Source organism: Lathyrus oleraceus, chromosome 4, assembly GCF_024323335.1.
Source record: "Lathyrus oleraceus cultivar Zhongwan6 chromosome 4, CAAS_Psat_ZW6_1.0, whole genome shotgun sequence".
In the NCBI taxonomy this organism is placed as follows: domain Eukaryota; kingdom Viridiplantae; phylum Streptophyta; class Magnoliopsida; order Fabales; family Fabaceae; genus Lathyrus; species Lathyrus oleraceus.
This window is the reverse complement of record NC_066582.1, coordinates 139,169,440-139,181,793: the sequence shown is the minus strand read 5'-3', so window position 1 is coordinate 139,181,793 and position 12,354 is coordinate 139,169,440.

Below are 12,354 nucleotides of genomic sequence, written 5' to 3'. Positions count from 1 at the left end.
GTTTGAGATTTTCTCCCCTGTTTAGTCACATGTTGACTTTTTGTGACACTTGTTCCCATTTCATTTGTGAAATTCTCATACTTTATTAGATGGACATGAAATTTTACATGAGATAACTAGACATCCTCATCTTTGCCATGGTTTTAGTCCCATTCATTTATCATACACCATCTCTGACTTATGATTTTTCTAAGTTGATGCATGTTTGGTTGACTTCTTTGAGCATGTTCAAAATTGCTTTGCCTTTCTGATTTTCATTGACTGCCTTCCATTTGTCCAAATGAGATGAAATTTGACATGCTTACCATGCTGTGGGTTGTGATTGCTCATGATTTATTTGGTGATTTTTGGAAATGTTTTAGTTTGCTTTTGATGCAAGTCTTGCTGTTGACTTCTATGAGCTTCTAAATGCCATGTTTTGACCTAATTTGTTCATGAAATGACGATGATGATTGATATGAATGTGAACCCAATTGGTTGTGTTTCTTAATTGTTTGAACATGATTTGGGATGCTTGCCCTTTGCTGTTTTGACTTTTTCATTCCTTTTTGACCCTAGGCTTGTCCTAGTGGTCCTGTTACTCACCTTTGAGCTTATGTTTTCAGGTTGACCAACAAATGACCAATGAGACCAACTCTTTTTGATTGAGCTTGCTTAAATATCATTGTCTAACTTGTTTGTTTTGTAGGTGGCTTGGCTCACATGCCTTGAGCCTTGTGCCTTGCACATTCACTTGCTTGTGTTGACTGGTTGACATCTGTTTCATTTTGATTTAACTTTGACTTGTATACTAACTGTGCTTGACTGATTTCAGGTACTTTAGTTGCTTTTAGTTCCTTGTGAACTTTGCTTTGCTTTGCTATTTAGCAACTTGCTTGAGGTATAATCTCTTAAACTTCATGTAGTCTGGAAGACCTGGCCTGTTACTTGGCCAGGCAACTGTCTGAAGTCCTCCTTAAGAGGCAATGTTTGTGGATGTTTAATTTTGTCCTTGCACAGAGTCAAAGACCTCCTAAGTGAAGAGGCAATTGGCAGAACCCAAGGGATATGCAACCTATCCCCTGCTATTCAGTGTGTCATCTGTTTTGCTCACACCACTGTGTTGATGCATTACAGATAAAAACCCAAGATCTTGTGCAATTGCACAGTTGAGTCAGTATCAAATGTGTAGAAGGGTTCCCACTTTCTGAACCCACACATTCTTGTCTTGAGCTCTCCCAGGCCAGGGATAAGAGCTGTGAAGTCTTATCTTCACTCACCTTTCATCTGCTTCACCTTAGCCCCTCAATGGCAAGGTTAAGAGCACATTCACCCAGTTCCAGAGGTTTGTTTGTTGAGGTTGATATGACCCCTCGACTAAAACCTAACCCTTGTTTGAGCCCCTTGCTTGTGTATAGTGTGTGCTATCTGTGTTTGTATGTTTGACTTGCTTCCTGTGCAAGTTAGGATTGTTTGACTTGCTTCCTGTGCAAGTTAGGGTTAGTTTAGACTTGCTTCCTGTGCAAGTTAGGTTTTGTTTGACTTGCTTCCTGTGCAAGTTAAGTGTGTGTGTGTGGCTTGCTTCCTGTGCAAGTCATGTTTAGGATAGGCTTGCTTCCTGTGCAAGTTAGCTAGAAACCTTAACTTAGGGTTGATTTTGCATGACAACATCTAGGCTCGAGTCGTAGTCTCCCTAGTTGTGTCTCCCTCTGTTATCTGGTTAGGCTAGTCCTTTATCCCTCTGTAGGGGAACTACGTCGCCCTGATCCTCATACCAGATGAGGTACGTAGGCAGAAGATGAGCAGATCTCTCCGGGCGCCTGTGTCTTTGTTTTGTCTTGTTGTGTGCTTGGAAGCTGATGTAAGTCCATCGAGTGGCATTTGGGTTCCAGTGTGGGTTTGTTGGTTCGGATGCTGATGTAAGTCCAGTGATTGGCATTCAGGCTCCACGTTTGCCTTTGCCTGTGTTTGTTTGTGTGCGTGTCAGCCGAGCTACGAATGCTCTGATTCTTCTTTCGTCCAAGAAGATACGTATGCATAGGATGCGATATCCTAGCGAGCATGTGTCGTTTCCCCAGTCCGAACTACTTCGACTATGATGTCTATGCCTGATAGACTAAGTAGGCCCAAGATGCGGTATCCTGCCGAGTCAGTTTCAGTCAGTTTCTTGTGTCTCTTTTCAGCCAGTGTGTGTGAGTATTTGAGCAGTGTTTAGCAACCGTTTTTCCTTCCTTTTGTGCGTGGATCCCGTAGAGTACTACGGATGCGTAGGGGTGCTAATACCTTCCCTTCGCATAACCGACTCCCGAACCTATTCTCTTTGGTCGCGAGACCATGTTCTTTCCCAGGTTTACTCTGAGCGTTTCCTTTCCCACTTTTGGGATAAATAACGCACGGTGGCGGCTCTGTTGTTCTTGTTTTCCCGCCGATTTTTCGCGTAATGCGACAGCTGGCGACTCTGCTGGGGAATAAGAGAAGTTGACCTATGCTGGTCCATCTTCCCTAAGCGAGTCTCTCCTAGCGCTCTCTAGGTTAGGGTTTGGTTGCAGTTTGCTGTCGTATTTATTGCATTCATTTGTATATATGTGCATTTATCGTTTGCATTTATTGTTTGCATTAATGCTTGCATTTATTCATCTGTTCATCTGGCTGGTTGTCTGTTTCTCTCTGTTGGGGTGGGAGTTACATGAGGTAAAAGGCCCAATACCCAGGCCATGAGTGAAATCTAGGATACTTAGGAATAGAGTGATTCATGGGAAGCGGGTGGTATTGCGCCACTTAGCGGAACATTGATATCACGAGCAGTTCAGACCCTGGTGGGATATTATCGTTACATACTTCGGGTGTGTATATGATGATATTCTGCGAAAGGTTATTTATGCTGCGTTTCTCTCGACCTTACCCTGGCCTAGACGACACCCGTGAGTGGGGAGGGAATGATCATTATTACAGGTACAGTTGGTGACTTGTTGGTGACTTGTTGGTGACTTGTGATCCTGTTGGTGACTATTGGTTCAGAATTTTGGGGTCTCAGATGACTTTGGGTTTCAGATGAATTTGTGGTTCCGAGTTCAAGCCGAAGCTTTGATCCTGTGTTCCGAGAGACACAACCAACCAGTCGAGTCTGCATCATTTGCATCATAGCATATTTATTTTTCAAAAGAAACGCAATAAAAAAAATACAAAAAAAAAAAAAGAAAAAGGGAGAAAGAAAAGGAAAGAAAAAAAACTAATCCCTGCATGCATATCATTTCTCAGGTACATTCCAGAGCTTGTTCACTGATAGAGATGGCAACAGTCCCAGAGTTGAAGCGGAAGACTTGTTCCTACAGCTTTCACCGTGAACCTTTGACGTCTCTGATTGAGTTGAGCAACCTTATGACCAGTGGTGACCAGAAGGGGTTTGTTGACCAGTATGGAGATATTCTGACACTGTTGAAGATGGTAGTCGATCCGGTGCCGTTGCAGACTCTTCTACAGTTCTACGACCCAGAGCTTCATTGTTTCACCTTTCAAGATTATCAGTTGGCGCCTACTCTTGAGGAGTACTCCATTCTGCTGAGTGTCCCGGTCCGGTATCAGGTTCCTTTCTTGGATGTGCCCAAGGAGGTTGATTTCAGAGTTGTTGCCAGAGCTCTCCATTTGGGTATCAAGGAAGTCAGTGATAGTTGGAAGTCCAGTGGGGATGTTGTAGGATTGCCTTTGAAGTTTCTGTTGAGGGTAGCTAGAGAAGAAGCAGAGAAGGGAAGTTGGGAAGCCTTTCATGCTCAGTTGGCCGTCATGATCTATGGGATCGTCCTGTTTCCGAGTATGCCAAATTTTGTTGACTATGCTGCAGTCAGTATTTTCATTGGAGGAAATCCAGTTCCTACTCTATTAGCTGACACTTACTATGCTATTCACAGTAGGCATGGTAAGGGTGGAGCTATCAGGTGTTGTCTCCCGCTTTTGCTCAGATGGTTCTTGTCTCTTCTGCCAGTCAGTGGACCTTTTGTGGATGCTCAGAGCGCGCATAAGTGGACTCAGAGGGTTATGTCTCTTACCTCCTATGATATCAGATGGCAATCTTACCGGATGGATGTGCATAACGTCATTATGAGCTGTGGAGGATTCCGTAATGTGCCACTCGTAGGGACTAAGGGTTGCATCAATTACAACCCGGTTCTTTCTCTTCGCCAGTTGGGGTTTGTGATGAAGGGAAGACCGCTTGAGGCTGAGGTGGCTGAAAGTGTGTATTTTGAGAAGCAGAGTGACCCGGCTAGATTGGAGCAGATAGGGAGAGCTTGGAAGTCTATTGGTGTAAAGGATGGATCTGTCTTAGGGAAGAAGTTTGCCGTTGCTATGCCCGATTACACTGATTGGGTCAAGGAGAGAGTAGAAACTTTGTTGTTACCCTACAATAGGATGGAGCCGTTGCAGGAGCAACCACCTTTGATCCTTGCTGAGAGTGTGCCTGCGGAGCACTACAAGCAAGCCCTGATGGAGAATCGCCGTTTGAGAGGGAAGGAGCAAGATACCCAGATGGAGCTGTACAAAGCTAAAGCTGATAGGTTGAACTTGGCTCATCAACTCCGAGGAGTGCGAGAAGAAGATGCTAGCAGACTGAGAAGCAAGAAGAGATCCTACGAGGAGATGGAGAGCATGTTAGATGCAGAACACCGGGAGTGTTTGAGGCTGCAGAGAGCAGAAGCCAGCTATCAGAAGAAGATCAGAGACTTGGAGAAGCAACTCAGAGATAAAGACATCCAGTTGAAGAAGGAAGTAGACTTGAGACAGGCATCAGAGAACCACCTTGGAGGAGAAGTGGTAGAACTTAGACGACAACTAAAGGAGAAGATCACTTTTTTGCCAGAATGTTCAGAATGTGACCTGTTGATAGACCAGTGTCGGTACTTGAAGACTCTCATTCCGAGAGGCCGTTTGTCTTAGCTTGTATCTTTGGTATGTATGTTGAGAATCACCTCCAGGCTTGTTGGATGGGATTCATTGTTGTACTCCGATTGTTTGGAGTTTCTTTGTCGACTTTGTTGTATGATCTTGTTACTCATATAGATGAGGTTGTTGGTTTCACCTTGTACTCATCACTCTTGTGTATGTTGTTTCTGTGCTTCTATGTTGTTTTTGCTGCAGGTTGCCATCTTTTGAGGATGACTTAGGCTCTTTGAATGCCTGAGGAATGAACATATCATGTGCATCATACGCATCATTAGCATCATACTCATATCATTTTGCATAACAGGTGTTCTTGGTCGTGACTTCTCACTCTTGGTTCCTGTTCAGGCAGGATAGCTGATCAACGTCCGCACCGCTACTCAACAAGACTGAATCAACAGAGAGGTATGGATCAAGTTCAAGCAGAGTTGGCTGAGATGAAGGCTAACATGGCCCAGTTTATGAATATGATGCAAGGGGTTGCACAAGGTCAGGAAGAACTTCGAGCCATGGTTCAGAGACAAGAGGCTGCAGTTCCACCGGTCAACCATGCTCCGCCAGAGGGAGGCCCGGTCAATGATAATAATGTTGCTGCTGCTGTACCCGTCAACAACTACGCTGTAGGTGATGAGTTAGGGGGTATTCGAATCAACGGTCAACCTATTGTTCCAGATGCCGCTAATGCCAGAGTGGTCCGTGCCCCGGCCCGTAATCCTGCTACGATTGTTGACAGACAAGAGGATATGTTCTCTCTGCTCAGTGAAGACGAAGACGTTCTGGGAAGGGTTGGTGAGAGAGACCGCAAAGTTGAGGCTCTTGCTGAGAAGATCCGAGCTATGGAATGTCAAAATTCTCTCGGTTTTGATGTTACCAATATGGGGTTGGTGGAAGGTTTGAGAATCCCTTACAAGTTCAAAGCACCGTCCTTCGATAAATACAACGGTACTTCTTGCCCTCACACCCATGTGCAGGCTTATTATCGAAAAATCTCTGCGTATACCGATGATGAAAAGATGTGGATGTATTTTTTCCAAGATAGTCTATCTGGGGCTTCTTTGGACTGGTACATGGAATTGAAGAGAGATTCTATCCGATGCTGGAGGGATCTGGGTGAGGCCTTTTTGAGGCAATACAAACACAACATGGACATGGCACCGAGCCGGACTCAGCTGCAGAGTCTTTGTCAGAAATCCAATGAAAGCTTCAAGGAGTATGCCCAGAGGTGGCGTGAACTGGCTGCTAGAGTTCAACCCCCTATGCTGGAGAGGGAGTTGACAGATATGTTTATCGGTACTCTTCAAGGTGTGTTTATGGACCGGATGGGGAGCTGCCCATTCGGTAGTTTTTCTGATGTTGTCATTTGTGGAGAGAGGACTGAGAGCTTGATTAAAACTGGGAAGATCCAAGATGCTGGTTCCTCCTCTTCTAAGAAGCCATTTGCTGGGGCACCTCGTCGAAGAGAAGGTGAAACTAATGCTGTTCAACACCGCAGAGATCAGAACAGAATTGAATACCGTCAAGCTGCTGCAGTAACCATTCCGGCACCTCAACCTCGTCAACAACAACAACAAAGAGTTCAACAACCGCAACAACAACAACAACAGCAACGTCCGTATCAGCCCAGACAAAGGATGCCTGATCGACGTTTTGATTCGCTACCCATGTCGTACGCCGAGCTGCTGCCCGAATTACTCAGGTTGGGAATGGTTGAGTTGCGTACAATGGCTCCGCCTACAGTATTGCCTCCTGGGTACGACGCCAACGTCCGTTGTGACTTTCACTCTGGGGCACCAGGACATCATACTGAGAAGTGTCGGGCTCTCCAACACAAGGTCAAAGATTTGATCGATGCCAAAGCAATCAACTTCGCTCCAGTGCCTAACGTCGTCAACAACCCTATGCCTCAGCATGGTGGGCATAGAGTGAACAATATTGAGGGGAAAGAAGCTGAAGATCTGGTTGTTAGTGTTGATGATGTTCAGACTTCTCTGCTAGTTGTGAAGGGCCGTCTGCTGAATGGGGGTGTCTACTCGGGCTGTGATGAGGATTGTTCGGGCTGTGCAGAATCTGAGAATGGTTGCGACCAGTTAAGGGCCGGTATCCAGGGTATGATGGATGAGGGTTATTTGCAATTCAGTAGGGCTGTAAAAGATCGTGGAACAGTGTCAACTATTACCATTTACTTTAAACCGTCTGAAGAACGTGGACAAAGGGTCGTTAGTGCACCTGCAGCAAATGGTACCCCAGTTACCATTCCCGTGCCTGTAACCATCAGTGCTCCAACTACTATCGTTGCGTCTGGAAGAAGGGCTGTTGAGAATAGTAGAGCCGTGCCGTGGAAGTATGATAATGCTCACCGCAGTTACAGAAGGGCTGAAAGTCAGACGAGACCCGTGAATCAAACTCCGGTGACAATTGGTTTACCGAATAGAGTTCCTGCAACTGTTGGTCCGGCTGTGGATAATGTAGGGGGTCCAGGAGGTTTTACCAGAAGCGGTCGTCTGTTCGCACCGCAGCCTTTGAGGGACAATAATGCTGAGGCTCTCGTCAGAGCAAAGGGTAAGCAAGCTGTGGTTGAGGAAGAACTTGTCCAGAAGGAAGCGCCCGAGGGGTCATTTGAGAAGGACGTGGAGGAGTTTATGAAAATAATCAAGAAGAGTGACTACAAGATTGTAGATCAGTTGAATCAAACTCCGTCCAAGATTTCTATACTTTCACTGTTGATGTGCTCTGAGGCACACCGTAATGCCTTGCTGAAGATGTTGAATCTGGCTTACGTGCCTCAGGAGATTTCTGTCAATCAACTGGAGGGTGTAATGGCCAATGTGAGCACCAGGCATGGTGTAGGATTCACCAACCTGGACTTACCGCCTGAAGGGCGTAACCATAACAAAGCCTTGCACATCACCATGGAGTGCAAGGGGGCAGTGTTGTCTCACGTATTGGTAGACACCGGGTCGTCGCTGAATGTGTTGCCTAAGCAGATTCTGAAGAAGATTGATGTGGAAGGGTTTGTGCTTACTCCCAGTGACCTGATCGTTCGTGCTTTCGACGGATCCAAACGTTCTGTGTGTGGGGAAGTTACCTTGCCTGTGAAGATAGGTCCCGAGGTTTTCGATATCATCTTCTATGTTATGGACATCCAGCCCGCCTATAGTTGTTTATTGGGGCGTCCATGGATTCATGCAGCAGGGGCAGTCTCGTCGACTCTCCATCAAAAGCTCAAGTATGTCTGGAACGGTCAGATTGTGACTGTGTGCGGTGAAGAAGAGATTCTGGTGAGTCATCTATCCTCGTTCAAATATGTTGAGGTGGATGGCGAGATCCACGAAACCTTATGCCAGGCGTTTGAGACTGTGGCTCTTGAGAAAGTGGCGTACGCTGAGCAGAGGAAGCCAGGTGCTTCAATTACTTCTTACAAGCAGGCTAAGGAGGTTGTTGATTCTGGCAAAGCTGAAGGCTGGGGCAAGATGGTGGACTTGCCTGTCAAAGAAGACAAATTTGGCGTTGGTTATGAGCCTCTCCAAGCAGAGCAAAATGGTCAAGCGGGTCCGAGTACCTTTACCAGCGCTGGGCTGATGAATCATGGCGACGTCTCTGCAACCGGTAGTGAAGACTGTGACAGTGATTGTGATTTGGACAACTGGGTTCGCCCGTGTGCACCAGGGGGGTCTATCAACAACTGGACGGCTGAAGAAGTGGTTCAAGTTACTCTTCTGACAGAGTAATTTTCTGTTGTTTTGTCATTTTTGCATGAAAATCCTACGTTCTGCCCAAGGCGTAGTGATTCATTGTAGGGCCTCATCATGTTTTAATGATTATCATTAATGAAGGACATTTTTTGAAATCAAACTTTGTGATCCCTGTCTTTCTTTTTTTTTTTTTTTTCATCCTTTTTCAAAACAATAAAAATGGCAATGTTTTTGTTTTTTGTGATTTTATTGAACTCTTTTTTCTAAAACAAAGCATTAAACATGCAGAAGCGATCTTATGGCATTCACTATGAACAGTTCTGTTATGGCTCAGTATGATTTCGACAATCCCATCTACCAAGCTGAAGAGGAGAGTGAGGAAGACTGTGAACTTCCTGCAGAATTGGTCAGATTGTTGAAGCAGGAGGAAAGGGTCATCCAACCTCATCAGGAGGAGTTGGAGGTTGTTAATTTGGGTACTGAGGACGCCAAAAGAGAAATCAAGATTGGGGCTGCTTTAGAGGACTCTGTCAAGAGGAGGCTGATTGAGATGCTGAGAGAATATGTGGAGATATTCGCCTGGTCATATCAAGATATGCCTGGGTTAGATACAGACATTGTGGTGCACCGATTACCTCTTAGAGAAGGATGTCCTGCGGTCAAGCAGAAGCTTCGTAGAACGAGTCCTGACATGGCAACTAAGATCAAGGAAGAGGTTCAGAAGCAGTGGGATGCAGGTTTTTTGGCTGTTACAAGTTATCCCCCATGGGTGGCCAACATCGTTCCTGTGCCGAAGAAGGATGGTAAAGTCAGAATGTGTGTCGATTACCGGGATTTGAATAGAGCGAGTCCGAAAGATGATTTCCCATTACCTCACATTGATGTATTGGTTGATAATACGGCTCAATCCTCGGTGTTCTCTTTCATGGATGGTTTCTCTGGATATAATCAGATCAAGATGGCGCCAGAGGACATGGAAAAGACGACATTCATTACACCTTGGGGCACGTTCTGCTATAAGGTGATGCCATTTGGGCTAAAGAATGCCGGTGCTACCTATCAGAGGGCAATGACGACTCTTTTTCATGACATGATGCACAAAGAAATTGAAGTGTATGTAGATGATATGATTGCAAAGTCGCAGACAGAAGAGGAACACCTGGTTAATTTGCAGAAGCTATTTGACCGATTGAGAAAGTTCAAGCTGAGGTTGAATCCGAACAAGTGTACGTTTGGGGTGAGATCAGGGAAGCTGTTAGGCTTCATTGTCAGTGAGAAAGGGATTGAGGTTGATCCAGCGAAAGTCAAAGCTATTCAAGAGATGCCTGAACCGAAAACGGAGAAGCAAGTCCGTGGGTTTTTAGGGAGGTTGAACTACATTGCAAGGTTCATATCTCATCTAACAGCCACGTGCGAACCAATTTTCAAACTACTCAGAAAGAATCAGGCGATCAAGTGGAATGATGATTGTCAGAAAGCTTTTGACAAGATTAAATAGTACCTACAGAAACCTCCAATCCTTATACCTCCAGTTCCAGGGAGACCTCTGATAATGTACCTGTCAGTGACTAAGAACTCGATGGGGTGTGTATTGGGACAGCATGACGAGTCTGGTCGAAAAGAGTATGCCATATACTACCTTAGCAAAAAGTTTACCGACTGTGAAACAAGATATTCACTGCTCGAGAAAACTTGCTGTGCTTTGGCCTGGGCTGCTCGCCGACTGAGGCAGTATATGTTGAACCATACTACCTTATTGATTTCTAAGATGGATCCAGTGAAGTACATCTTTGAGAAGCCGGCTCTCACCGGACGTGTTGCCCGTTGGCAAATGATTCTAACAGAATATGATATTCAGTACACGTCACAAAAGGCCATCAAAGGTAGTATTCTGTCAGACTACCTCGCCGAGCAACCGATTGAAGATTATCAGCCTATGATGTTTGAATTCCCTGATGAAGACATCATGTATCTTAAAATGAAAGATTGCGAAGAGCCTCTTGTCGAGGAAGGACCGGATCCGGATGACAAGTGGACACTGATGTTTGATGGGGCTGTGAATATGAACGGTAACGGTGTGGGTGCAGTATTGATCAATCCTAAAGGTGCTCATATACCTTTTTCTGCCAGATTGACGTTTGACGTTACCAACAACGAAGCTGAGTATGAGGCTTGTATCATGGGGATAGAAGAAGCCATTGATCTGAGGATCAAAACCCTTGATATATTTGGAGATTCCGCTCTAGTGGTCAATCAAGTCAATGGAGATTGGAATACGAATCAGCCGCATTTGATTCTGTATAGAGATTACACCAGAAGAATACTGACGTTCTTCAAGAAAGTGAAGTTGTATCATGTCCCCCGGGATGAGAATCAAATGGCTGATGCCTTGGCTACTTTGTCGTCTATGATCAAAGTTCATTGGTGGAATCATGTGCCACATGTTGCGGTGAATCGACTCGAGAGGCCTGCGTATGTGTTTGCAGCCGAGTCTGTTATGATTGATGAGAAGCCGTGGTATTATGACATCAAGAACTTCCTCAAGACTCAGGAGTATCCTGAAGGTGCGTCGAAGAATGACAAGAAAACCCTGAGGAGGCTAGCTGGAAGCTTCTATTTGAATCAGGATGATGTGCTGTATAAGAGAAACTTTGACATGGTCTTGCTCAGATGCGTGGACAGACCCGAGGCGGACATGTTAATGCAGGAAGTTCATGAAGGTTCCTTCGGTACTCATGCCGGCGGACATGCAATGGCTAAGAAATTGTTGAGAGCGGGTTATTACTGGATGACTATGGAATCCGATTGTTTCAAGTATGCTCGGAAGTGCCATAAGTGTCAAATCTATGCTGATAAGGTGCATGTACCACCAAGCCCTCTGAATGTCATGAATTCGCCTTGGCCGTTTGCCATGTGGGGCATTGATATGATTGGGAAGATTGAGCCTACTGCTTCGAATGGACATCGCTTCATCCTGGTTGCGATTGACTATTTCACCAAATGGGTGGAAGCAGCTTCCTATGCTAACGTTACCAAACAAGTGGTTACCCGGTTCATCAAGAAAGAAATCATATGTCGTTACGGAGTTCCTGAGAGAATCATCACTGACAATGGTTCGAATCTTAATAACAAGATGATGAAAGAGCTTTGCAAAGATTTCAAGATTGAACATCACAATTCTTCTCCTTACAGACCAAAGATGAATGGTGCTGTAGAAGCGGCGAACAAGAATATCAAGAAGATTGTGCAGAAGATGGTCGTTACGTACAAGGATTGGCATGAGATGCTGCCTTTCGCTTTGCATGGGTACCGTACCTCAGTACGTACGTCGACCGGGGCAACCCCTTACTCCCTTGTGTATGGTATGGAAGTTGTCTTACCTGTTGAAGTGGAGATTCCTTCCCTGAGAGTTTTATTGGATGTCAAGCTGGACGAAGCCGAGTGGATTCGTACAAGGTTTAATGAGTTAAGCCTTATCGAGGAGAGACGGCTAGCAGCTGTGTGTCATGGACAGTTGTATCAGTGAAGGATGAAGCGAGCCTTTGATCAGAAAGTGCGTCCTCGAAGCTATCAGATAGGTGATCTAGTTTTGAAGAGGATCCTCCCTCCCGGTGCAGATAACAGGGGCAAGTGGACTCCTAATTATGAAGGTTCGTATGTTGTGAAGAAGGTCTTCTCCGGCGGAGCCTTGATGCTTACAACTATGGATGGTGAAGATTTTCCGTCTCCTGTTAACTCAGATGTAGTCAAA